A 25,005-nucleotide genomic window follows, 5' to 3' on the forward strand; every position below is an offset into this window, starting at 1 on the left:
GCAGGCATTTGCATTTCCATCGTACAAGCAAGCGGGGCCAGGTCTGCTCTTGCTGGCCTAACCCTGGAGTTGTTCAGCTGAAGCCCTCTCCTCCTCTGCTGCAAAGAGAGGCCAAGGGATCTGGTAGCATTATGTAAAACTATCAGCTTCTAATTATTCTCAAAGCACTTGGCTCTTTCTGTGTGAAAGGCCAGAGCTGAACTCTCCCTGGAAAGGTAACAGAGTATGGATCCCGACGTGAAAACAGCCAAGAATGCAGGATGTTTGCAATCTGTGCGAAGGGCCTGAGACCCTGCCTGGCAATACGAGAAGTCTGTCCAAAATCACGAGTTCTAAATTTAGCTCAGAGCATAGAACATTAGATCTGAATCTATTTTGTCCCTGGCAAAATGTATGTTCTGCAAATTTTATGATTTATTCATGTCGTATGTTTGCCTTGGTCATCGCAGACACAGGATGGGAACTGCTTGCTGGAGAGCTGTAATTTGCCTTTTATTATCACAGGAAAAGCGTGCCCTGCAAATGCAAGTTTTGGAAAGATGATGTGGAGGCTTCCAAGCCCCGAGGCACCACTGGCACTCAACACACGGGGAGCCAGCGCAAGCAGCAGCGCGGCAGCACGAAGGGTCTCCGCTGCAGCACCTGCCTGACGCAGCCCTGCAGAGACCTCTGCGGTGAATGAGGCTTCACAGAGCCCGCCAGCGCCGACAGCAGCTCTTCCACACGTGCACCACTGGACAGCACGGCCACAGATGGATGCTGTACAGTCCTCAGGGAACATAGGCGGCTTCTCTAACACACGTTTTCTACAGGAACATGTGTTATCTTTGGTTTTCATCAGGACTTTTAAGTATCAGTACCGTTAACTATGCTTTTAGTATTTATGACTTGCTATTTTAGCAAGATCGTGGCTTATCCCATGGGCTTGGGCACTGCAAGGATCTGCTTGACATACCGGTGGCTGGCAGGGCAGGTGGGAAGCACAGTAAACCCAGCCACGTACCACATAAGGGTATCACTTCCACTCCCCGTTTTCTTTGATTTTTCTAGTGCCAGAACCAGGAATACTTTAAATCCTCGGAGCAAAGCACCACCTCAGCAGAGGTCCCCAAAGAGGGCAGGGCTGCTCAAAGGCTTGTTGGGAAAGGACTAGCACTAAATGGCAGCTGTGGGACCCCAGGAACCCAGCTTTAACATGGACACGTGGCCCATAGTGCCTGGAGAGCCTGGCACAGGGCACGGATGCAGAGCACAGCTCCTGCACCCCTGCACGCTCAGCACCTCCCGTGTCCCAGCATTCAGCCTATGGCCAGCTCTCGCTCCGCACTAACAGCTGGCAACTTGTATTTTCCCAGGCCTTTGGTACAAGCGGAGCAACTGCTTCATTTGATTTTATGTCACTGTTCCCACGATAGCGCTGGTTAATTGCAACCAGCAGAACTCCTCTCGCTGTGCCTCCGAGGGACAGAGTCAGTCCTGGGCAGCGAGCGCACTCATCGCTCTCAGCTCCACGCTAGCCACCAACATGTCTTTGAAACCATTTGCATTTCAAAACTCGGGCAAATAGCTTTTCTAGTGATGAGGTCAGTTGACAGGGAGCCTGTGTCCAAGGCAGAAAGGGGAAGGGAGCCTTGGCAAAGTCACGAGGAAAAGGCAGAATGCTGCGTTCGGTGTGCCTGACAGCACCCGAGGCCAGTCTGAGAAGGGACAGATAAAGATGTCAACATACCTCTGGGGCAGCTATAAGCTCACATACAGCACTTGAGATCTATTCAACAACAGCACATTCCTCATAAAAAAGTTATCTATCGAAGACTGGGATGAGATCTCCACCACCAAAGCAAGAGGTGCAGGTTGAAGTGGGTGTCCTGAGCTCACCCAGACCTTCGGTGCCTCAGCTGTGCAAGGGCTGCAGGAGATGGCAGAATGGTGATGGACGAACACTGGTAATTCCTCTGAGTCTGAGATCAAAAGTACCACTAGAGGAGGGCAAAGCATTATATTAGCAATTATATTATATTAGCATGTTCTCCTCCTCCCTTGAGATCTCTTGCAGGTGATGTCCAAACACAGAGCTACCCATGGACCATTCCTGTGGCTCGGTATTTTCTTTCCTTTGCATTCATCCTGACTGAAAACTGGAAGGTGAACGTGACCAATATATGCACGCAGAGGGATCCACATCCTCGCCGGTCGCCGGGCAGAGGCAGGCTGGATCTGCTCCCACCTCCCATTGCTGCTCACTCATCAGCACGCTGAATGTATTTAATACAGGCACAAGAAGGGGAAGAGGCTTGAGCAGGAACGTGGGCTCAGTCCAACGCTTAGATCCTGAGAATGGAAAACTCACTGTCCCTGAAGAGGAGAGTGGCTGGGTTGCGGTTTGGGGAGGGAGAAATTTAATATGAGCCTGTAGAGTAAATAAACTGCCTAGCGTGTGAGAATCCGCAGTCCCAGGCTGCAAGAGAGAAGCCCTGCCTTCGGTGGGTGCTGGAGCGAGGAGCAAAGCAAAACCAGATGCACGAGCAGGGTCAGCATCACCCCGCCAGGCACGGGTGTGATGCCCCAATTTGCTCCTTTGCAGGGGCTCCACGTGCACTCATGGTCAGGGAACGCACGGGTGCTGCCCCTTGCTTGTCCCTGCCAAGGGGCACCCGGCCCCGCTGCTCCAGCACCAGGGTGCTTGGGGGAAGCAGCTCCGAGGGGCAGCGACAGGAAATTTCCCTAAATCTTTTTTAATCCCCAAGGACACCCGTGTGTCACAGAGCAAGGATCGGCCCCCAGAGCATCATTGTTTGCTTGAAAAATACCCACCGCAAACATCCCCTACTATAAAAATGAAAACTGGGCTGAAACCATCCCAGAAGAGCAGCGCTTTAAATCGGTGGCCAGCTCTGGAAACCGTCGGTCCTGGACTTTAATTTCCTGAAGTGTCTCATTTCTCTGCCTCGCAAAAGGGAGCTGGAAAAATCCTCTCTTCTTCTTTCTCTCCTCCTCACCGTTGCTCTTTGAGTAAGGCCGTACCTAACAATTATTTGGGGAAACATTATGTTGACATTACTGTTTAGAAAATAAAGGGTTTTTAAAGCTAGAGAGTAACATCATGACCATATAGCACTAGTGAATGATTAAAAATTTAGATGACTGCCTTTGAAACAATAAAAAGCTTTCGAAGCTTCTTAATGAGCAGCTATCAGAAATAAAGCATTTAAAACTTCAGAAAGTGCCTCTGTGGAAATTTCATTGTCTTTGATGCTGTAAAATAACTGCAGGGTGGATTCATTTCAAGTTCTTTTTAGCATACTGGTCGTTTAGAAATATTGGGAGATATCTTTCTTAGCAATATGTGGGGAAAACAATGTCTTGGTCGCTTTCATTTATCTGCAATTTGACAGGAGTGCAGTTTATTAACTTGAAAAGAGACAGATACATTATCTGAAACACAGAGAGTATAGTGGGTATTGCCTCCTTTTCATACCAGTGGGAGTCCATGACACTTTGAACTTGCTCACCATTAAACGCCTTCCTGAGTTGTTGAAGAGGCCTTTAAAAAGGCAGCCTGTGCATTTATGATGTAAATTCGTTATTTTGACAGTCTTTGAAATCTGTCATATTCACGTCCAATTTAATGCACCGCAAAAATTCTTTTCTTTTAGAATACTTTTCTTTTAAGATTTCAAAGCCATTTTCATGTAGAAAACTATTGTTATACCTAATATATCCTGAAAGTGTTTTAGCAAAGGAACTTATATGATTCTGTTTTAAGTCATGTCAGGTTTTAAAACATGTCATTTCTTCAAATAAGCTTTGACCACGTTCTCTCCCTTTTTCATTAGTTAAAGTGCACTTGATTTCCATGGATACAATTAGTCGGGATATATGCTATGGTATCATCACCGGATCAAATGGGGCTCTTTGAGGCTGTGTTCGGCGGAGCAATTGCCCACATATCTGAGATCAATACGGCCCAGCACACAGGTAGGCAGGCGCAGGGAGATGCGGGCTGGTTGAAGCACAGCATATTTAACAAGGACCTGGACCGGTGGGAAAATTAAACTGCTTCTTTTAAAATGATGAGCTCCGAGCATTTGCTCTGAGCGTGGAGTGGGGCGAGGAGGAGCGGGATAGAAGAGGGCCAGCGCGGCATCTGATGAAATCCAAGTTCAGTTTAATTCTGGTTGAATCCAAGCCTCAGACGTTTCAACTCCATCTTCAAGCCAAACAAACCTCCTTAGGCTCACTAATCCTTATTACACAGTGGATTTTAGCTGTACCTGCACTTCTTTATCAGTTTGCAAGATATTTTCAGCCGGTACAGAGGTCTTCATGCAGCTCTGCTTCAAAGCGCTGTGCAGAGGAGGCTCTGTAAAGAGTTTCAGAGAGTGTTTACAGATGCCTTATCACGCCGGGAGAGGAGGTCGGTGGGCAGGGGGAACACATTGCTCCAAAGCAGCGCAGAACCATCCTAATCTAGGGAAACGATCAAATAGGAGTTTCAAAGATCTCCTACTACAAAGGAAGGAATTAAGCTCACTCGTTGCCTGCCCAGACTCCGGGGCTGTTTTGGAATACATGGAAATATGTCTGGTGTACGAGGGAACCTTCTGCTGATGGTTTAAGTACCATTTCCCATGTCCCCGACAGCTGGCTTTAAAATACAGCGTATCGCCAGTGAGATAAACCAGGAGAATCATTACTTCGGTGGCATTTAACCCTATAATTGGGGTTTTTTTCAGCGCTGATTTTATAAGGTCACCCTGTTATTTCCTTTGCTGGCTGGCTTGTGATGGTGCTCTCACATGTTATTACTCTCTTCCATCACAAGGAATGATATTTCAGGACTGAAAGGTCGGAAGATTTGTAAGGACTGTCCTTTCCCACACTGCGATTGTCTGAAAGCTTCAAATAGGCAAAGGCTGAGCGCAAAGGTGTTTTAGATGGGGTCTCAGGGGCAGAAATCCCATCTGGTCCAGGGGTGGGAAAGAACTGTCAGGATCTGATCATTTTATATGTCCCTCCACAAAGGAAGGATATATTTTCCCGATAGAGTTTGTTATCAGATATTAAACCAATACTACTCTTGATCTCAAGGAAAAAAAAGGCCATTAAATCTCACAACTTGAAAAAGGCAGCTTGATCCTTGAAGCAGGGAATCCTGCAGTGCTCGCTGCCTGCTCACCCCACGGCCTGGCTGTGCTCGTTCACAGAATTCATTTCTGCTATCATTTCCCCGAGTTTCAGATTTTGTTGGCACGAGCAAAACCTTGGGCTGCATGAGAAAATACTTTGAAATGGTGCCTAATTGACTTGGGGCTGGTTCAGAACATCGTACACCGCATAAACCACCATAACATCAATCAGAGGGAGAAAGGATGTCCCCATGTTTGGCTTAAACTGCAGGGTATTTCCTTTGCCGAAAGCATTTTAATCACACTTAAGTATAGGTTTGCAGTGGCAAAGAGACCGACCCGTTCCAGTTATTGATTTTTCCCACAGAAGGAAACTTCTGCGAGGCAGCCCGTCCGGCGAAACGTCCCGGGGTTCATTGCACCAACTGCAGCGACTTCGCCAGCCTTATCGCCTCGTCTGCTCTGCACTCCCACAGCGGAAGGCATGTTCCTGTGGTCTGCGAGAGCAGCGCTTCCATCCAAGTTAGCTGGTATTAAGCTCAGTCTCTGGGATCTCACACTCCCCCCCCCTTTTCTTCCTGGGTTTTGTGCCCTTTCCCCTTGCCTCCCCCTCTCCAATTACCACCGGTTAGCTCTGATAGTGCCTCCCCGCAGGAGGAGAAACAGGATCCGCTTGTTAGGAACACACAAAGTTTTTTCATGGGGAACACTGAACACAGACAAAACCCACGCTTCTCCCGGGCATGCCCACCCTGCCTGGCCAGCCGGGGGGCTGCCAACAAACGCAGACACCAGCCGGCCCCAGGGACCTGCGGCCACCCACGTCCAAGCGTCGACTCCACTGCAGCAGCTTCTGGAGCCGTGCCCGCAGGAACCAACACCTCCCAACCTCGTCAGCACGGTTCAAGGTGTCCCTGCTGCTTGTCCCCTAGAGCGGGATGCCACAGCTTGTAGGGGACCAGGGCCCCCTCGTAGCTGGCCGCAGGGTCAGATCAGCAAAGGGAATAACGGGTGTGAACGGGACACAAAGGTACCTGCATCTGCCACAGCCTTCTGCCCAGGAGCATCCGGAGATCCATGGAGAGCCTGGACTCCACTGGATCCCAAAATTCAGGCACCTTCATGCCCCAGCACTCTCAAAAACCAGCTAAGTCTTTAATTAATGGCTTTAACTGTCAAACAACAGTTGATTAAATGCCTCCATTCGTGGTCATGTGAGTGTCAAAGACCTGATTTTCAGTAAGTTTTAAGTGACCTCCATGAAAATGAGGGTCTCAAACCACACCAGTCAGTCACGTTTGGAAACCCATGCCGATAGCTGCTGTTACTAACTAACCAAGGGCCTAATCCTGCTGCTACATCAGCAGCCCAGTGACAACACCACCGGGTTTTAGGCTGATTCTAGAAAAAGCGAAGCTGCAGACTATGCCATTAACGTACATCGCCACCGCTGAAATTACTCAGAAATCAAATCCCTGCCTGAGCATGCAGGGAGCAATCATTAATAGCGGATTCAGTCATCATCTCCATTGCATAAGCCGAGCAAGAACCTTGCCTTTTTTTTTTCCCTCTTTCACTTCCCATGAAACAGCGGTGATTTGCTTACAGATATCAGCAAGGGAGAGGAGGAGAACAGGAAGAAGAAGCACATGTTAAGCCACTCTGATAAATCAGACAATACAGCAGGAGAAAGGATGAAAACCTTGAACGAGAATAAAAGCAGCGATCTCTAAGAAAGCCGTATGAAAACCCAGCCGTCTCATGCCATGCTGTACATCTGTCTCATCCACTTGCGTGCAGACAAGAGCGCAAACACATAAATGACAATTATATCCGGGCTGACGCCGGCAGCAATTTCCAACCTCTTGAGATACCACCTCTGGGAATAGTCATGAAATCAGAATTTTATTGGAACGAGGTTTCAGCGGTAATTCCAGTTGGGCAAATCTAGTTAGTGAATCGCAGGCGTATACTTGGCAGAGAGGATGGAGAGCCTTCCCCGTGCACCTCCAGCCATCATTCCTCCTGTCTCGTGCGAAGGAGGCTGTTGGGCTCAGGTCTATCACTGCCACAAGGACACGAGCTGCTCTGTAGGCACCCACATCCAAACTGGCTTGGATTTTGGTGTTAAATCTGCTGCTTTTACTCCTACGTGAAAATTGAGTACAAGTGCAGATCTCAGAGTAAGGTGTGTTGGCAAGAAACCCCGCTTAATAGGCAGGCTACTGAACCCTGCACTCCCTGCAGTTTCTAAACGGCTTGCAGGCATGGCCAATGTCCTGCCTGAAAGGGACAGACAGCTGCTCCCAGGACAAGCACAAGGAGCAGAGCTTATCCTGCAGCCCTGTGTCCCAGAGTCACCGCCACGTGCCCGGATCCAAAGCCCTGCACTTCGCGTGGGCATTTCTGGGACGGGGAGGAACAACGACCCGCGCTCGTGTAGGAAAGAGCTGCTGTTCCCAACGCAAACATTGCCCAACCGTGTGAAAGGGCTCGGTGCCTCGGACACATGGATGCAATTCATGAAAGAATCCAAACAAGGCAAGATCAAGGAATCCTGAGCTGTTTTGCAACGTTAGCCCAAGAACAAACACAGAGAGTCACTAAGGAGCGTCATGGTACGGGGAGATATGGCAAGACACCCCGATATAGCAGCTTAACCATGTTGAAGGGCAACTGAGAGAGAGAGACAGAGACATCGCTGTGGCACGGAACCCCCCCCTGCACGCTTCTTGTGGCTTCGTGCCCCTCCACGTCTCCTCCTGCCACCTGCCCATGGGTGCACGTGCCCAGCCCAGCCGCCTGCAGAGATGCTCTCAGTTCAGCCAGGCTCCCTCAACCCACACCTTTTGCTAATATCCACTTGTTTGTTATTTACCATGTGATTTATTTTTTTCTTTTCATAGAAGCCAATCCTGCTGTTAGGATTGCTGAAAACAAAATTTAAAAAAAAAAATAGAAGGAAAATATAAAACCAAGAGGCAACTAAATATCTCCCAGACAGAAATGGAAAGAGTAAAACTGCAACAGTGGGTTGCAAAAGCAAAATCCATTGAACTTAGCAATCCTAGCAACACAGCCCTTTGTTTGTGAACCATCTGAAGCAAGTTTTACCCTGCAAGCTCCATGGGGATCCTTGATTTCCCTAGCCAAATTAACTAATTTTCCTAAATCACGCTAAAATCTGATCATTTGATCTGTCACTCAAAGCCTGTCCTGTACGTAAGTAATGACTCTGCACAGTTCTGATTGCACAGACGGTAAGAAGTGACAGCACCCTAAGCGAGCAGGGCTGTGATGGATGATGTGTGTTCTCCAGCAGCACGCCTTGGCATAACGCTTTTTATCCAGGAGGATCACAAGGAGCTCACCTTTTGCAGGAAAAAAATCTTGAAAATGGCTGAGAGGAGGAGAACTATTTTTAGATTTGCCATAGATACAGAAGAGCTCGGATGCTTACATGATATAAAAACATTGGCATTCAAATTCTCCAGGAGGTTAAGTGGGAGTGAGAGGCAGCGCAGTGCCTCTGCCTCGGAGCCCCCTTAGCACCAAGTGGGCAGACTTGGTCCTGCTGCTCTGTAAGCCGTGAGAAAAGTCATGTTTTTTTGTGGCTGGATGCAGTAGCATGACTCTGACATGAAAATTATGGTCCAATTTGTGTTTTATGAGATATAAAATCCATCAGATCCAGGGCTGCTTTACTTGCCTACCTTCCGATAGGACTCCAACAGCTTTGCAGTCACCACGGGCCGATTCCTTCTGCCCTGATCCTTTTGCTAAGAAGGCTTTTGTCCATCAGGACCAGAAGGAGATCTCAAACCTCATTGCAGTGAGGCCAAAGACAACACAAAGCAATAACCTAAATGGAAATGCTGATGCTAGCCTTGCCTTTAAATATTCACGTTTTTCCCTGCTGTCATTTCAGTGTCAAAAACTGTGAGCCCAGATAGACAGATTACAGTACACAAATAAAGCCGTAAAGGAACCTGGCACCTCTTTTTTTTTTTTTCCTCCCGTGTTTTTATAATGGTATTTGATCTGTTTCCCCAGCTACTAAGGTATGACTAACTACAGAAGAGGCTTGACAGAAGCAGCATATTGCTTTTGAAATTCATGCCATGTAGGTAAGTGACTGGGCACTTCAGGCCTGAGACACGTTCCCAGCAAGGGAGTTGGTCCCAGGGCTCCAGTGCCCGTAGCTGGACAGGTTTCTTCTCCAGACCTTGCTCTAAGTGACCATTTACAGAGCTGCTCCTGCCGGCCACAGCAGGGATATTTTGAGGGGAAAAGCCAAGGGGAGAAAGCACAGAGAAGTCAGTTTGGAAACTTGGATGAAAACCTGACCCGTGGGCTCTAGGGAGAGTTACCAGTGACAGCTCTGCCTCGCACAGGGTGGTGCCAGCACAGCTCCCCCTCTCCAGAATTTGAGTGGGAAGCTGCTAAATACACTTTATAGCTTTTTTTTTTTTTTTAATTAGTGTTTTACGGGCTTTTAGGTGAAGCTGCTGCTCACCTGTCTACAAGCCCAGCTCGCAGCCGCCCCTCTCACTGCAGGTGCACGCTCTGCAGGAGCACATCACCGGCACAGAGCTGTCGTTGGCACTACCCCTGCTCCCTGCTCTGCACCTGCACCCTCCTGGCACCGCAACGGGGAGAGCTCCCAAGGCCCAAAGCTGCTCTCGTAAGACCTGCTCTGTCTGCTCCCTGCAAAAACACAAGAGCTGATTAACAAAGAAATCATTACAAGAGTCAAATTCCCTCCTGCTTGCACACGTGCATTCAGCGGCTCTCCAGCCTGGGTGTATGTGCATGGCCCTCGGCACGCACCACGAGTGGCCTGGCAGCATCTCAGCCGAGCTGGGCAGGCAGAGGGCAGCTGGAGGCTGCCGACACCTCCCGTGGTGATGCTCAGTGTCAGGAGTGCAAATCCTCATTTAGGCTGAGGCCTCTTTAGGATGGCGAAGTGATTCAGAAGGGCCCAGTGAAGCGGCAGTCATGGCGCTGCCTCTGCCAGGAGCACTGCTGATATTCGGTCCCTTCGCGTTTTTCTTGGGGAGGGGGGGGTTGTTTGGTTCCCAGTTCCAGATTTCCTCCTGCACTTACGTGTTTGTCCATGGAGGGGGGAAAAAAAAAAAAAAAAAAAGCCCTCTATTGTAAAATTTGTCAAATGAGACCACCCAAGTGGCCGAAGGGAGGGAATGGGGAAGGAGGAAGAAATGCCTTGAAAACCATTTTCTTTTTGATGGTTTAGAAAGGGAATTGAATGTTATTGTCTCACTTTAAATATGTTCTTTACGAGGAGGTCATGTAGCAGGCACATCATTTTCTAATTACAACCATGCAGATAACATGGAAACAAAATATATGGAGATTTTCCAAAACAGAGGACGCACTTGCAAACAACGTACCGTACAGTTCATCTTCCGAGCCTCAGAACAAAGCCAGGAGCTTTACTCAGAAGGAGCCAGATAGAGTCGTAAGCTGTTAATCGCTTTCTTCTCCCCACTGTTTTATTGTCAGTGGGAAACCCAAACTCAGGCAGTTGCTGGATAATAACTGGAAAATGTTGTCTGGGCTTGGGCTGAGTGTTCCCAGGACGTGCCGGTGCTGTCCATGGAAACAGCCACGCTGACAGGAACGGATGAACCCAGACCTGCCGTAACACTGCCAGGGTCCGCAGAGCTTTCCCAGCAAAACTTACTCACTGCAAATTGGGTATGGAGGGAACTGTGTGCTGAAACCCCCCTCCATTGACAGGAAATGAGGCTTCAGTGAAAACCAGCACTTGTCTTTAAGCCTTTCCAGGCGTGGGGTGGAAGGGCAGTGCTGAGGGGAGGCAGCAGCACCAGCACCCAAAGCCCCATGGTGCTGGGGACAAAAGGGAAGCGGGGCCTTTGGGGAGATCTCAGACAGAGCTGGGAGATGGGAGGGCGATGGTGGGGGCTGCAGTGCTCCGGCTGTCTTCTGGGCAGAGCAGAGCCCCATCCTCCCTCCAGCCCCTCCGACATCCCTGCTGGAGTTGCCTGGGTTGCGCTGTCTCGTGATGCTCCCCAGGATGCTGTGATTTCCACCCCTAGCTCAGGACGACGTGAAAGGCAGCACCTTCCCCGGCTGCAGACAGAGCAAGGTGCCAAACAGGAGAGGAAGCTGCGGGGAGATCTCACTCTGTGTGAAACCCCCAGCAGGGGAGAAAGACCAGAGGCACTCCCATAGTACGTGGGGCAAAGCAGCATCCAGGGGAAGATGCTTCTCCACCAGAGCTGCTGGGGGCCCATTTTCCCCCTGCCTCTCCAATGCCCCAGCACCCACTCCCTGGGGTGACCAGGGAGAACTGGGGTGTCCTGCGCTGCCCACATGCCCCAGGATCGCATCCAGGGGGCTGGGTGAGATGTGCTGCAGGTGGGACACATCCGTGCATGGTCCCGTGCAATGTGCATCTCCCACAGAGACGGAGAGCAATGGGAGAGGGCTGGGAGCGTGTCCCCAGGGTGCCCCTCGTGGCCTGTCCCTGCTGAGGTTGAAGGAGGGGATGTGTCTGGGGAGAAATTGCCCAGGAAGGATCCCCACAAGAGAACTCTGGGCTTTAATCCCCTCCAGGACAGGGCAGTGCCCACCAGTTTGGTATTTCCGACACGAGGAAAACCTTCCCGCACAAGATGGCACAGTGACTCCCGGCTGTTTGCTCATGTGCTCCCTAACGGGCATTTTCCCAGAGGAAACGAAGTGAAAAAAAAAAAAGCAAAGCAAAAACCAAACCCACACCACCTTTGAGTGTGGCCCTGGCTCCATCCAGCCCAGAATCGACCCTAATGAGTGATCCGGGCTTTCCAAAAGGGCAATTCACATTGTTTACGCTGCCACTAACCCCCCCGTTGTTTGCCCAAGATGCTCAGGATAAAGGGATGTCTCTGGCCTCTCGGTATCTGAAGTAGCACGGTAGCACGTAATTGAGGGTGGACCGCGCTTAGGCTAAGCTACCCTGATTGCAGTCCCCTATAATAATAAATCAGGGACTGAAAGCAAAGACGATGGGCTGGATCCTGTGCTCAGCAGCACTGCGGGAAAGCCTGCATTTAGGAGAACCCAAAGACACCTCTCAGGTTCCTTTATCCTCAGCCGTCCCTGTAAGAAGTGAGCCCATCTCCCTTTTGGAGGGGGCAACTCTGTCCAATTGCTTGGGACACCAGACCTGATCCCAAACTCTTCTCACAGATCTCGCACATTTGCCACCAAGGCTGTTCGCTAGAAATAACCTGCGGACAGCTCTGTGCCTAAGGTCAGCGATCCTGCTGCTTTTTCTGACCTTTCTGTTCCACTTGGGCTAAATCCCGATCCCCATATCGGCTTGGCATCACAAGTTCAGACCCTGGTGTAGAATTAATTGCTTGCATTTTTGTTACGTGTGATAACTCCAGGGAAAAGGAAAGCAGCAAGGCCCACAGTGCCACCCCGCTCCCCTCTCACAGCTCTAAGTCAGAGCTCGAGGTGTTTTGGTTCTTCCTGATGCTGTACAGAAAAGAGCAACCTCCCAAGATCACCTCCGTGGGCACTGCAGATGGAGCCACTTCTCCTCGCAGTCCAGGTAAATTGCAGCAGGAGTCAAGGACCAACAGAGAGATGCCGTAACTTCTGTCACCAGCCTGAGACAATCTGAAGCCCAGCATCTTCTTCATTCCACACACTACTTTTGCCAGGCAATTCTAATGAGGTCAGAATTATTTTCCTTCCTTTGCTCTAATCTCCTCAAAGAACAAAAAGAAGTATGAAAAGAAAACACAATATTTATTGTAAATCAGTGACTTCTGCATTAAAATGATCAAAGTGTGTTTGCTGCACACTTGAAGTTCAGATGCAAAGGGATTTCCAACTTAAATAAATAAAAGATTGTTTTTCTGTAATGCAAATTCGGAAGGAGCAATCCTCACAAAGTAGTCAGACACGCTCTGCAGAAGGACTGTCCCCCTCCTACAGCCTGCACATTTTGCATGGTGGATGCTCTTAATCTGTTCAAAAGAAACATCTCTCCGTCAGGGCCTGCCGCCGCGTGCCGAGGGGAAAACAGTGGACTCTACTTGATGTGTGATTACAAGATGCAGCCTAAAAATATAATTTCTCAGTTCAGATATTGATCCTTGGGAGTGATGCAGTGCTGGGAATAGAGCGAAGCAGGGGGTGGAGAAATATCTGCTGCCTGTTTTCTCATCTAACAACTCCCCAAAGATGCAGAGCCTCATCCACCCCGCGTAGCCAGGCATGACAGGAGATCAGAACTCACCGGGGACACGCACTGTGCCTTTCAGGTAACTTATACTATTATTAACAATCATAAAAGAAACTATCACGGTATTTTGCATCTCTTTCATCTGGCAAGCCTGCGAGCACATTTATTAATTGAGGAAGCCTCACTTCTCTGCAAGGTAGATTTTAGCACTCGCTTGCTAGAGCAGGAAGCAGAGGCATGGAGAGCACGCTGTGACCCCCAGTGCCACCGCTGTCACCGCACCATGATGCGAGCTAAACACTCCTGCTGGAATTCAGGAAATACTGCATCTTCCTGCCAAGTCAGGTCTCACGTCTCACCTGGCATCACCTCCCTTCTGCTGATGAGCTCCGTGCATGCTGCCCCGGGCAGTCCCTCACACGCCGAGGTGCAGCCATCAGCACTGCTCTGGCTGCTGCTAAAGCCAGGAAACCACTCGCAGGTGGCACTCGGGAAACGGAGACATTTTCTCCTTCCCCTGTGTTTTCAGAAGCTGCTCTGGCTAACCCCACGGCCACCGCCTCACATGTCAGGAGCACTCATTCGTCTCAGGGAGACATATGGAGCCTGAAGTCGCCAAAAAAATCCTGAATTCACCCCAAAAAAAACAGTGGAGGTTAGAGACATGCTCATGTCAGTATGTCCAAAGGGCAGGAAGGGGATTAGCGCATCAAAGCGACTAATTAGGGCACTGGCTTGTTTCTGAAACAAGACCAGCTCTAACTCAAGGGGCACAAAATGGAAGTTGAACCCAAAATATTTGTGGCAGACTCTTGGATCCTGTGCAAAGCGGTACACATGTTTAACTGTACGTAAGTGAACGCTCCCATTAAGTGTGAGGCAAAACATGTGCTTAAGTGTTTGCAGAATGCTGAGCTAAATGCAAAACCGCTGGGTAACAGGGGGAGCAGCATTTGAGGAAAGTAAGGTCTCCTGCCCTCCGCAGATTAAGCGAACCATTTCCCAAGGCCCACTGAGAAATGGCAAAGTTCACCCACAACACAGTCCAGGCTCACTCCTAGACATGTACACTTTTTGCAAACCACACCAGGATAACAGCTTTTCAGAAAGCCAGGACGAGCTCCAGGCCCTGGCTAAGGATCGCGCTGCAGAGCTCAGATCCAGATGAAAACTTCTCCGAAATCCAGGGCCCTGCAGCCCTCCAGGGTCCATGTCCACCTCCATGGCACCCTGGTGCAGAGGCTGCTCAGCCCGAGCAGGATGGTCCCACAGACCCCCGTATGTGACCACCACCGAGAGCTGGGCTCAGACGCTGTATTTTTACGCCAGCTGCAGCATCCTCTGCCGAGTCCCGGCCACCAGGAGCGGTGACGGGCTGGGCCCAGCAGGATGCTGTTTGTTTAGCTGGGAGCCTGAAAGAAGTCTCTTGCTTATGCATCTGAGCGAACGACTATATTAACATCTGATTTTTGGTTCCAAATAGGATAAAAATAGAGACTCATATACAAATTAAACATTGCTCTATGTAGATTGTGAGCCCTATAATTAGCAGGTAATATTCGCTCTTTAATTAACTAAATTGTTACACTAAATAGAAGGATTTTTGCTTAATTACAAGCTAATCCTACTTCCCCAGCATATGTGATATTTTCTTATCTCCCACAAAGGAAGAGGCGCGTTGGGAATGGGAAGTACATTTGGGCTATCCTATGACATCCAGGCTCAGGGAGGGACCTTGGTTTTCTGCAGAGCTGCTCAGCCCCTCGTGCTGCAAAAACCTAAGTCCCTATCAGCAAGGAGGGGACAAAAGCTTTCAGAAGAAACAGAGGAACGTGCAACGAGCAAATGCCTCTGAAGGAAGATGGGTACCTGAGGCTGGTACCAGCTGCAGCAGCGGGGCAGCCCTGGTGGCATCCTCTTCAGCACAGGTCAGGTGCTCGAGGCTGGCCCCAGCCCAGCACCAGCCTGCTGGCGTTTTCAGACACATTTGTGAGGGTTTGCATCTTGCAGCAGAGCACTGGTTAAGCAAGACATCCTACTTAGTGTCTGTTATTTCCAAACCTTCGGACCTTAAGAGAAATGAGTTATACCCACGTAACCAAACCTGACAAAGTCACAGTTTAATCCTGCCAGCTTACATTTGGAGAAACTGAGGCCAGAGAAGCGTGGCAGCAAACCTTGCATTGGGTCAGCAAACAACACCCAGGCGCCGCTGTCAGCGCCTGCCTCTAACCACTGGGCTTGGTGGCTTTTGTGTTTCTCCTTTCCATTATGCATACCCTTCCTTTTTCCCTTAATGATTTAGTGATGTTTGTTCCCTCACACTGTGCGCAGACCTTGCAGATCAAAATAGCCAGTCATCTAAAAAAAATCCTTCATCCTTTGTTCTTCAAAGAAACCAAATAATCTCAATCCTTTGAGAAAACTCAAAGGGTGAAGGCAAAGCATCAGGACTGATGAGAACAATAGTGGTGTATCCCCCAATGAACAAGTAGATCTCTAGTGCTGTGTGGTTATTAAAAAAAATAATAATAATAATTCCTTGTAGTGAAAATTCCTGGGTCAATTACTTGTTGCCACAGGGAGATTTCCTAGGAGTTTTATTGTTATTATCACTATTCAATGATTATACACAGCAACACAAAGGTGAGTTTTTATGCGAAGAGATGCAATGTTTGGTAAATCTTAAGCAGAACACAGAAGAGGAGGCGGGGGGAGATCAAAGCCCCTGCTATTCCTGCAACATTTTGGAGCCAATGACAGCCATTTATTGCTTCTTTCAGAGGCCCAAAGTGTTTTTCCTCAGTAATGAGGAAAACCTTTGGGTTCCCATCACTTGCCTCTGGCTTGGTTTCTGCCCATCACACTCCAGGCTGTGCCCACTCAGAGCCTGCTCCGGTGGGCACGAGCAAACACAAAGTGGAGCTGGACAACACTTCTGTGAAGTGCCTTTCTGATCCAAACAAAGACTGCCTGAAATTCCCTTTTCAGTACCCCTGTAATTCCCTTTTCAGTACCACAGCTTTGTGCACAGGGAGCACCTCCTCTGCAGCAACTTCCTCCAGCACATGGAGGGCAAACACTGGTTTGCCTTCTATTTTATTTCATTATTTTTTTTTCTGACTAAAGACAAAAGGAAGTATCAGAAAAGTAGGAGGCCAATACATTTCACCACATGCTATGAACGGTAGCCTTCCTCTGACAAAGTAACAAGAACACTAACATTAATTGTCCTTTTTAAATATATATACACACATATTTTAATGCATATATATAGACATACCATTTCTTTCTCCTGAGAGGAATTGCAAGTATGTTTCCCATCCAGGTACACCAGAAATGCTCCATTTCACACTGGAAGTCTGCACTGAGCACCAAGCTTTGATTCAGAGCACTTAAACAAGCCCACCGCAGGTACCATCTTCTCCATGCCTCAGCCTGCAGAGCACACAGCCCCTGCCTGCACAAGCTGTTTGCCCAGCACACCACTGCATGCAGCCCAGCTCCTGGTCCCAGGAGTACAGACAATTTATTTGCCCCGTCCTTTTTTCCAGATGACAGAAATTTGGATTTTGCTCTGTTCACACTACCACAACACAGGACTAATGCTTTGCCCAGTAACTCGATCCCAATCCCCTGCTCCAAACAAGGTTTGCACATCTGAATCACATCCCAGGGGGCCTCCGTGGGTACCACACAAGCAAAGCCACCTGCAACCATACGTCTCATGGATGCAGAAGCAGGGCCTGAAGAAGGAATGGTTCCCATTGAACCGGTTGCCTGAACAGAATTAATGTACTAAGTGTTCTGAACAGATACATTTGGATGTGAGCGCTGATATGAGATGCTGTCTGGGTATCAAATAGATAGCTGAAATACGTCTATCAAGCCCGTACTCTTTGATCATCAGAAGTCACTCAGCATTTACACATCACAGGAGGATGCTCAACTCCAGAAGGCACAGAGTCAGCCAGAAAGGAAGAAGGATTAGCTGAGTATTTGTGTCTTAAACTTGTGCAGCCATTAAAAAAATAATAAAATAAAAAAATACAAAAATCACATATTCCACCTCCCAAGGGCAGCAGCGCCTCCCGCTCAGAGGATTTATGCATGCTTTCCATGACGATTAACTCCACCGTTCACCAAAGAGTTAAGAGATGTTTTCATTGCTCGTGTCACCGAGTAATCTCACTTCCGATTCCTCTTACAAAGTCATCCCACAGGATGTCCTGTATTATTTACAGCCTCTCAAATGCCACTCTATAGCTGAAAGGCAGGACAGGGCTGTGGAAATACGTTTAATGCCTAAGGGCCTCATCCTCACCATGCCCGGACCCACACAACGTGGCCGCCTGCAGCACCCAGGGCTGCTGCCAGCCCAGCACACAAACCTGGCTGAGGAGGAAGGCTTCCTTACAACTCCTCAGTGCCCAGAAAGCCAGGGAAGAACATAAAATACAGACTTGCTTTGCTTCCATGAACAAAAATGAGCATTGTGTGAGGCATTTTTAGACTGTATGGTTAAAAACCCTCTCAGACTGACTTATTTTCAGGTTAAAATAGACAGGTCATGACACAGGGGAGGGAGAAGTCCTACCTGTTCTCACACAGATACCAGGACACCACACGTGCCCCACACACCACAGGGACCAGGCCAGACCAGCTCCGGGACACAGAACGCCTCCATCTCCACCCAGGCCTTTGCAGCAAGGCCTCGCTCACCCCCACCACACGTTGTGCCCAGCTCACCTGCAGGGCCACAGGCCTGCCAGCAGCTCCACGCCAGGCTCCCCCGTCCTGATGTCCTTCAGGGCCGTAGCAGAATCCCCAGCACGAGCAGGACTTGCTGCCAGCATCACCCTCAACAGAGCCAAAAAGAGCAGGCTGTTTTCCTCAGGTGCAGATATCCCTGAGGAGGGCCGAGGCAGGGCTGGCAGCCCGTCAAGGCCAAGTGAGGGGCACCTGTGGCCTGTGCTGCCACCTGGGCCGTGTTCGCCTCTCAACTCGCCTCTGTGAGGGCAAGGATGTCCCCACACAGCACAAGTCAGCCCCAGGCCTCTCTCTGTTAAACTTACGGCCCTGTGAAAACTTTGGTACCTGGCCCCACGCTCACCTGGCTCGCTGCAAGTTCAGCGTTCAGCCAGGCTTTGCCCAAAGCTTTTGCTCGAGTTTGCAAACTCCCCGAGCAAACCTGGTCCCAATTTGGAGCTGGTTTGAACTCAGTTTGAGCTGATTTATAGTCTGGCATTAAACAACAACAACAACAACAACAACTGTGCTTCAAAATGGCAACTCTGACCATAATTTATGTGAGGCCAGATGGAACTTGATGTTTTCTGTTAAGTTTCAGCTGGATTTTGCAATTTAAGTTTTTGGTTTGAATAGCGAGTTAGAGCAAAACATGGAGGAAGGAATGGAAAGCAGCAATTAATTCACATAAAGCTTAACAGGAGGGTAGGTATATAAATGGCTTGCAATACGGAGCAGTGCCCTTGTGTGTATGATTAGCTGCAAATGAAAGACAACAGTGAAAGTGTTGCTTTGTGCTTCTCCCTGTGCTGCTTGGCCAGGATTTCTTTCTACTTTCCAGACAACTTTGCAGCCCCTCAGATCAATTGTGCCATACAGCATGCTGCAGTCTAAGCCACTGCGGCCTTGTCTCACAGCTACTTTCCTTGAGACCCCAATATTTTAGCACCTAGAATTAGGTCACAGTGCAGGCTGAACCTTTGCCATTCCTTCCTAGCAGGGAACTCACAAATTGTTGCTGATGTTTGAATGTGCTCAGACCGAACCAATACTTGAAAATTTGCTCCTCCCTGAGGTACCAAGTTTCAGGCTGGGTATTTTGTTTTTTACAGAGGAATATCTGGAACCTTTTAAAGGATTAAAAATAAGTTGCGGTGGATCATTTGTTTGCGAGACAGAAGAGGCTTCAAAGATCCTCAAGCGGATCAAACAGGAGCGTTCAGAGGCTTCACAAACTGATGGAGGCCACCGGGCAGGAAGCGTCTCGAATGGCTCGCTCTTTTGTGCCCACATCAAAGTGCCCCTGCGTGACTGGCAGCCTCCTTTCTGGCCGGTGGTCCGCCAGGGATTGGGTGGCAGCAGAAAGAAGAGGATTTGCCTCCTAGTTCACCCCTGTGCAGTGTATGTGCAGGTCAGAGGAGATACTCGCACGGTTGCATGGCTTAGAGCATGACCTTCCCCTGGTGTTGCTTGCCCTCCTTGCTCTCTTGTCCTCTCCTCATCGCTGCTTTACCTTTCTTTTGGCTGTGCAAGAGGAAGCCATGTGAATGTAAAAATCTGTGGTGCAACCTACGGCCCCCGCTGTCCTCGCCTTATAGCTGGGGCTGCTATGCCAAGAAGTTTATGTATGGGATTTATGGCCAACTGAAGGCCATGGGAAGAACACTGCCAGCAGAACTGGCTTGTGGGTGAGGCCTTGGGCTGACAGATCCTGGAAAACCTAAGTGAAGGGTTGGAGAACACAGTTACTTGTAAAAGAGGGGGTCCTGAATCCACTTGTGCTCCCCTTTTCTTTCTTTCTGCCCTTACTCTGAGCTGCTGGAGGAGAAGGAGCCTCCTGCAACCTCAGTCCTCCAAACGTGGGCACCGAGGAGCAATGGCAAAGCTGTGCAGTAACTAACTGCACCCTCAGCACCCCAGCAGGCCGCAGCTCAGGACCAGGGCCCTAGGCTGGCCCAGAGACATTGGAGTTGCCTGAGGTTCTGCCAGTCTGCATGTCCCAAACTGGACAGGGTCAAACTGGTGCTCAAAGGCTGCTGAGGAAAAGCTGGACCACAGGGTGGGAGGCTCCGGGGCCTGATTCTGCAGCCCATTGATCTCTGCAAAAGGCTGCAGGAGCTGAAGCCCACCTGCATTAATTCAAGGCAGATACACCAGCACCAGTCACGTGTACCATGTGGCAGTGAGAACCTCCAGAGTTCATGGCAGGGGATGGCAGTATAATGAAGTTTACTGTGAAATTAGCTAGGAAAACTCTACATAAAGGGAGGAGAAATATAGCCTGTACAGTGTGTGAGATCATTATATTACAGACACTTTCAAGGCCATTTCATAAGGAGACACTGAAAAAAGACCTTATGAAAGACTAAAAAAATCCTGCACCCCTTAACATCCTGCACTTTTAACCAAAGGCTGAACTTGCACAGAGAGCAATGCTTTTCATATTTAAATCCAATCAGCACGATGGCAGGCCAGGGAGAAAATATCCAGGCTTTGGAGCCCAGCTATGAAGGGGGGAGCACATAAAAATGGGGTCAGCTGGGAAAAGAAGCTAACAGAAGCCCTGGTGCAGCCACCAGTTCACTTTTGGGTTTTAAGGGGCAGCCAGCTGTTATTCTAGCAACTCTCCTTCAGCTGATCAGCAAGCCCTAAAGAGGAGGTGTTGTGGTGAGGTGGTCACCCAGGTCACTGCAAAACCAGCAGCACTCTGCCCCTCAGATATGTGATTTTAGGAACTGTTCAGCTGGCCAGAAATGTCAACCATGGGAAGGACAGGCTTGCTGCACTTCTGGGGAACACAATTCTTGCTCCCACTCCGCGCACCTAAGGCTCAAAGCCACCTTCAAGGCTGGCTGCTGCCAGCTCTCCAGAGCATGTGGTCAGGTAGGGAGCCCGTCTCCAATATGTCTCAAAAGTTTACCGTTCCTAACAAGGCTAAAAAGATGGCATCTTAATAAGATGTAAAAATTACATCAAGCTCATTAACTAATTACAAGGGAAAGTCCCTGCAGCAGATGCCTGGATTGCCTAAAGTACTGCTTACTCTGAACTACTAACTTTGAAAAAGGATTCTGCTATTAAAGCATTATTTAGTTCCAAAAGCACAACAAACTCATTTATTTTTTATCATGTCTCTCCCATCTAATCCCTTTACAGCTTTTATGAAGTGTGTGCGAGGCAGGACGGGGGCGTGGGAAGATGTCCTTACAGCTGCCTGGGACCCTTCACGATGACACCAGGAGCCTTGGCAGAAGCCATCCGTCCTGTACCTGACACTTGGGGTCTGGGCTTCAACTGGTGCCTCTGCAGCTCCGTCAGGAGTAAAATATTGAATGACCTGAGGGGTGAGGGCTCAAGCATAAAGTTATGGAGCAGCCAAGAGTAAATGCAGCTAATAAACTACCTATGGACAGCAGGAGACCTTCCCCTTTCCTTTCCAGTGGGAGATGATAAAGCAGGAGACAGAGATGGATATTGTGGTTACTCCTCATTGTGCCAGACAGGGACTTGAACTGGAAATACCATTTGTTTCATTGAGCACATATCATTGCTTCCGAACCTGCTGGAGAGGCGCAGCTGTAGCAGGCTCAGGGTACACAGGAAGCCAACGGGGCTTCTTGTTGACCTTGTGAGTCAACGTGAAAGTGTTGTGAAACCCTCCCTTGCGTGGAGTGCCTCAGTGGCTCAGCAGAGTGATCGTGCAATTTGCTGACAAATTGAACTCAGCGGAAACGTGCTGAGTGCTACGCAGAAATATTTGCGAGAGGTGGGCTCACTTCAGGGAATACCAATTATATTTTCATTTTTTAACTGATAGCGGCTGACATGCAACCTGCAATAGTACACTCTCCACTTAGCTTTGGAAGGGTAGCTTCATGTTCAGAGAGCCAGCACAGGAAAGTAGGAAGAAATCTTGGCCAGCAGCAAAACAACAAATTTGATATGATCTCGAGAGGCTCATACAAAGGCTGCGTGCATGTTTGTCACCTATTTGGAAGCTTTGCTAATTCCAGTGGGAGTTACAGCAGGGTGTGACTTAGGGAGGAGAGGCGGCAGAGTGTGGCTGAAGTGCTCACCTGTCGTGGTGCTGGATCCATGGTGGAGTGTGTCCAGAACCACACCTGGATCTTCAGCAGAAATTCTAAATTGCACACCAACGTGAAAGAGAAATAATCTTTGTTTTCAGGTGCTTACAGGCTGCTTTCTTTCTCCCAAGGCAAGGGAAAAAATGAGGGCTACGCGAGTGACACAGGGCAGTAACACCAACAGCGAACAACACAGCGGAGATGAAGGGAAGGTCGCCTGCAGAAAAGAGAGATTTGAGGCAGGGACCGGCTCTTTTTTGTGGGGTTTCAGGCACTGCAGTCACACCAGTAACACTTTCTCCCCATTAACTTGTAATGAGAGTTGAGTCGGGCCAGTTCTGCTCTGCTGTGGCAAAGGGACAAGAAGCTCCCGAGGTGTCTGCACCAGGAACCATGGAAGATGCTGCCTCCGTGTTGGTGTTGCTGGAGTCGTGGTGTCCTTCCCGACTGGAATACAGAAAATGTGGAAAGGTTTCTGAGAACCACAAAAACTGATCCAAATTTTGCAACAGCCTGTCCCATATCTGGCACCCCGACACCTGAGGGGCCTCAAGCCTCCACCAGTGGCTGCAGCGCAGGCTCCCGGCTGCCTCACAGCCTCATCCCCTGGGGAAGAGGCACCCCTCCGCGATGTGTGTTCCTGAACTACACACAGCAATCCTAAAATATTTGCCCTCCTCCCCTCCTGAGGCTGCAGGAATGCCTTAAAACGTTTCTAATCATGTAATCTCAGCTGTCATATGACCTCAGCGAGAGAAAATGGCCAAATTCAGGGGAAACTGTTTGCTTAAACCTATCATTAGCTCCCCCCCGCCCCCCTTTAAATAAACAAACAAACAAATGAAAAACCCCACAGCCTGTACGGGTGTTGCTGTTTTCCTTTCCCTAGAAAGCCGGAGGAATTGCATGCTCAGGGCACTTCAGCTATCCGAGGACGCTCTGAAAGCCACACGGCTGGCTAACAAGCCCTCCCTCTGCTCGCAGGGGCATTATCAATAAGGAGCGCCATAAATCGTCCGCTGAGCAGGAACTCAAAGACCAAAGCCGTGTAACTCAAACAGGCTCAAAGCAAAAGGATTCCCTTTAGTGTGAGGGTGGTCTGCGTAAAGTTAGGAGACACCTGCTAGCAAGTCCTGAGACACTAGCATCTGTGTAAACTTGCCCCCTCCCTGCGCCCACAACCCTTCTAAGGTGTTGAATGAATCAGTTCCATGAAAAAGGCTCTGTTTGGGGCAGTTCTAAGGCTTACACACACCTAAGTAAAACAGAGCCGGTGCTGTGCGGCCCTGGGATGGATTACCAGGGACCACAGGGAGGCCTATTAATTATTGTGACAAGCTGATCTGCTTGCTGACTGGTGGCTAGAGCTGCACGCGGAGGGGCGGGTGTGCGATAACACAGCCTCCTGTGCGAGGGCTTCGGGAGCCTGAAATGAACTCAAAAGGATGCAAGGAGAGAGCCCAGGGCTGCGGGGGGACGCCTGGAGGGGACGGGGCCAGGCCCAGCACCCCGAGCACCCCGGTACCATCCCAACGGAGCGTGCTGGCAGCGCGGATCCGGCCGTCCAGGTGTGGGGGGCTGCGGTCCTTCACCCGCTGAGATGCGCCGCGAGCAGGATTTGAGTCCTGATTTGCTCTTAATTGAAAAGCAAAAGCTAAACAGTGAAATCTCTTCGCACAGGCCAGCACGCTTCCCCGTGAATTAAGCAGCGGGAATATATCAGCCCTGGCAAACCGAAATCTGGAAATGCCAATATTTCACCAAAGCCGTTTTTTAATATGCAGCAGAGTCACACATATCACTCTGAAGTTTCTAGCTGCAGGTGAAATCTTCTCATCACCAGCTCTCACTATAATACGCGCTTATCTTAAAGGACATTTACTTTCCTGTGCTTACCGACCATATTTGAATTGTCAAATGACACTTTGCTGGAAATATTAAAACCTAGAGGTCACAGAGGACCCGACTTGAAAGCAGGAACACGCATTCTTTCGTCTGAGCAAAAGTGCATATCTGGAATTTTAAATGCAAATTTTCAGGGGAGGAAGAATCGCTTTTCTGGCAGTCGAGTACAGGCAGAGTGTTTGAAAGAAGGTTCTGCTTTAATTTTTGACAAGTGTTGTGAGCAGATACCCCGTGCTGCTCTTAGGGGGAAGGGATGGAGCAGGGCTGCGACAGCGGGGTGACGGGGAGCCGGGGGGCCCTCACAGCCCCCTCCCCGCTTATCCTCCCGGTCGGTGTCTGCAAGCAAGTGCCCCCGCTCCCCAAGCAGCTCGCGGGCGGTCTGGCAGCCCGGTCCCTCGGGAGGGCAGTGAGGAGACGGGAGGTCTGCAGGGCACTGTCCCCCCCGGCCGCGCGACCTTTGGCTCCCGTCCTAAGCCCCAGCAGAGAGCCAGGCTCCGGCTGCTGCGATACCCGCACGGCTCCGGCTGAAGAAAGGCAGGCGGTATCTGGCTTATATACCCTGACTGCAGGAATGTTTTCTTTCTGAGGGATAAGGCTTATCTGTTCCCCTCGTTCGTACTTCCTTTTAGGGTGTTCGGTGAATGGACAGGAAGGGGAAAGTAAAGATGTTTGGCATCTCTCTAACAAAAATCCCGGAGCAAAACCCCCTCACGGGACATCTGCAGATTAGCCAGAACCTTCCTGCTGGGCGGTGACGCTCTGTGGGACATGCCGAGGTGCATCCCAGGACATGCCCGGCTTTGGGGCACGATCCTGCCAAGGGTGCTCGGGCAGCAAGCAGTGAGCCAGAATGCTTGAGAGAGGACGAGCAGCGACCGTGCGTGGTGCTGAGCCAGGTCGGTTCCTCTGCCTG

General features: G+C 49.6%; 2 long non-coding RNA genes across 2 annotated transcripts in view; one reads left to right on the top strand and one right to left on the bottom strand.

Annotated features, from left to right (window-relative positions):
* Nucleotides 1-8,922, bottom strand: part of LOC118175823 — a 73,480-nt gene extending 64,558 nt beyond the window's left edge. The window contains exon 1 of the long non-coding RNA XR_004755149.1: nucleotides 8,835-8,922. This is a non-coding gene — a long non-coding RNA (uncharacterized LOC118175823). The remainder of the gene's footprint in view (nucleotides 1-8,834) is intronic.
* Nucleotides 8,923-18,645: 9,723 nt separating this feature from the next.
* LOC118175959 lies at nucleotides 18,646-20,788 on the top strand. Its single transcript, XR_004755217.1, has 2 exons — nucleotides 18,646-18,807; nucleotides 19,215-20,788. It is a non-coding gene; the product is annotated as an uncharacterized LOC118175959 (long non-coding RNA).
* Nucleotides 20,789-25,005: the final 4,217 nt, after the last annotated feature.

The sequence above is a fragment of the Oxyura jamaicensis genome, chromosome 18 (genome assembly GCF_011077185.1).
Source record: "Oxyura jamaicensis isolate SHBP4307 breed ruddy duck chromosome 18, BPBGC_Ojam_1.0, whole genome shotgun sequence".
NCBI classification, from domain to species: Eukaryota; Metazoa; Chordata; class Aves; order Anseriformes; family Anatidae; genus Oxyura; species Oxyura jamaicensis.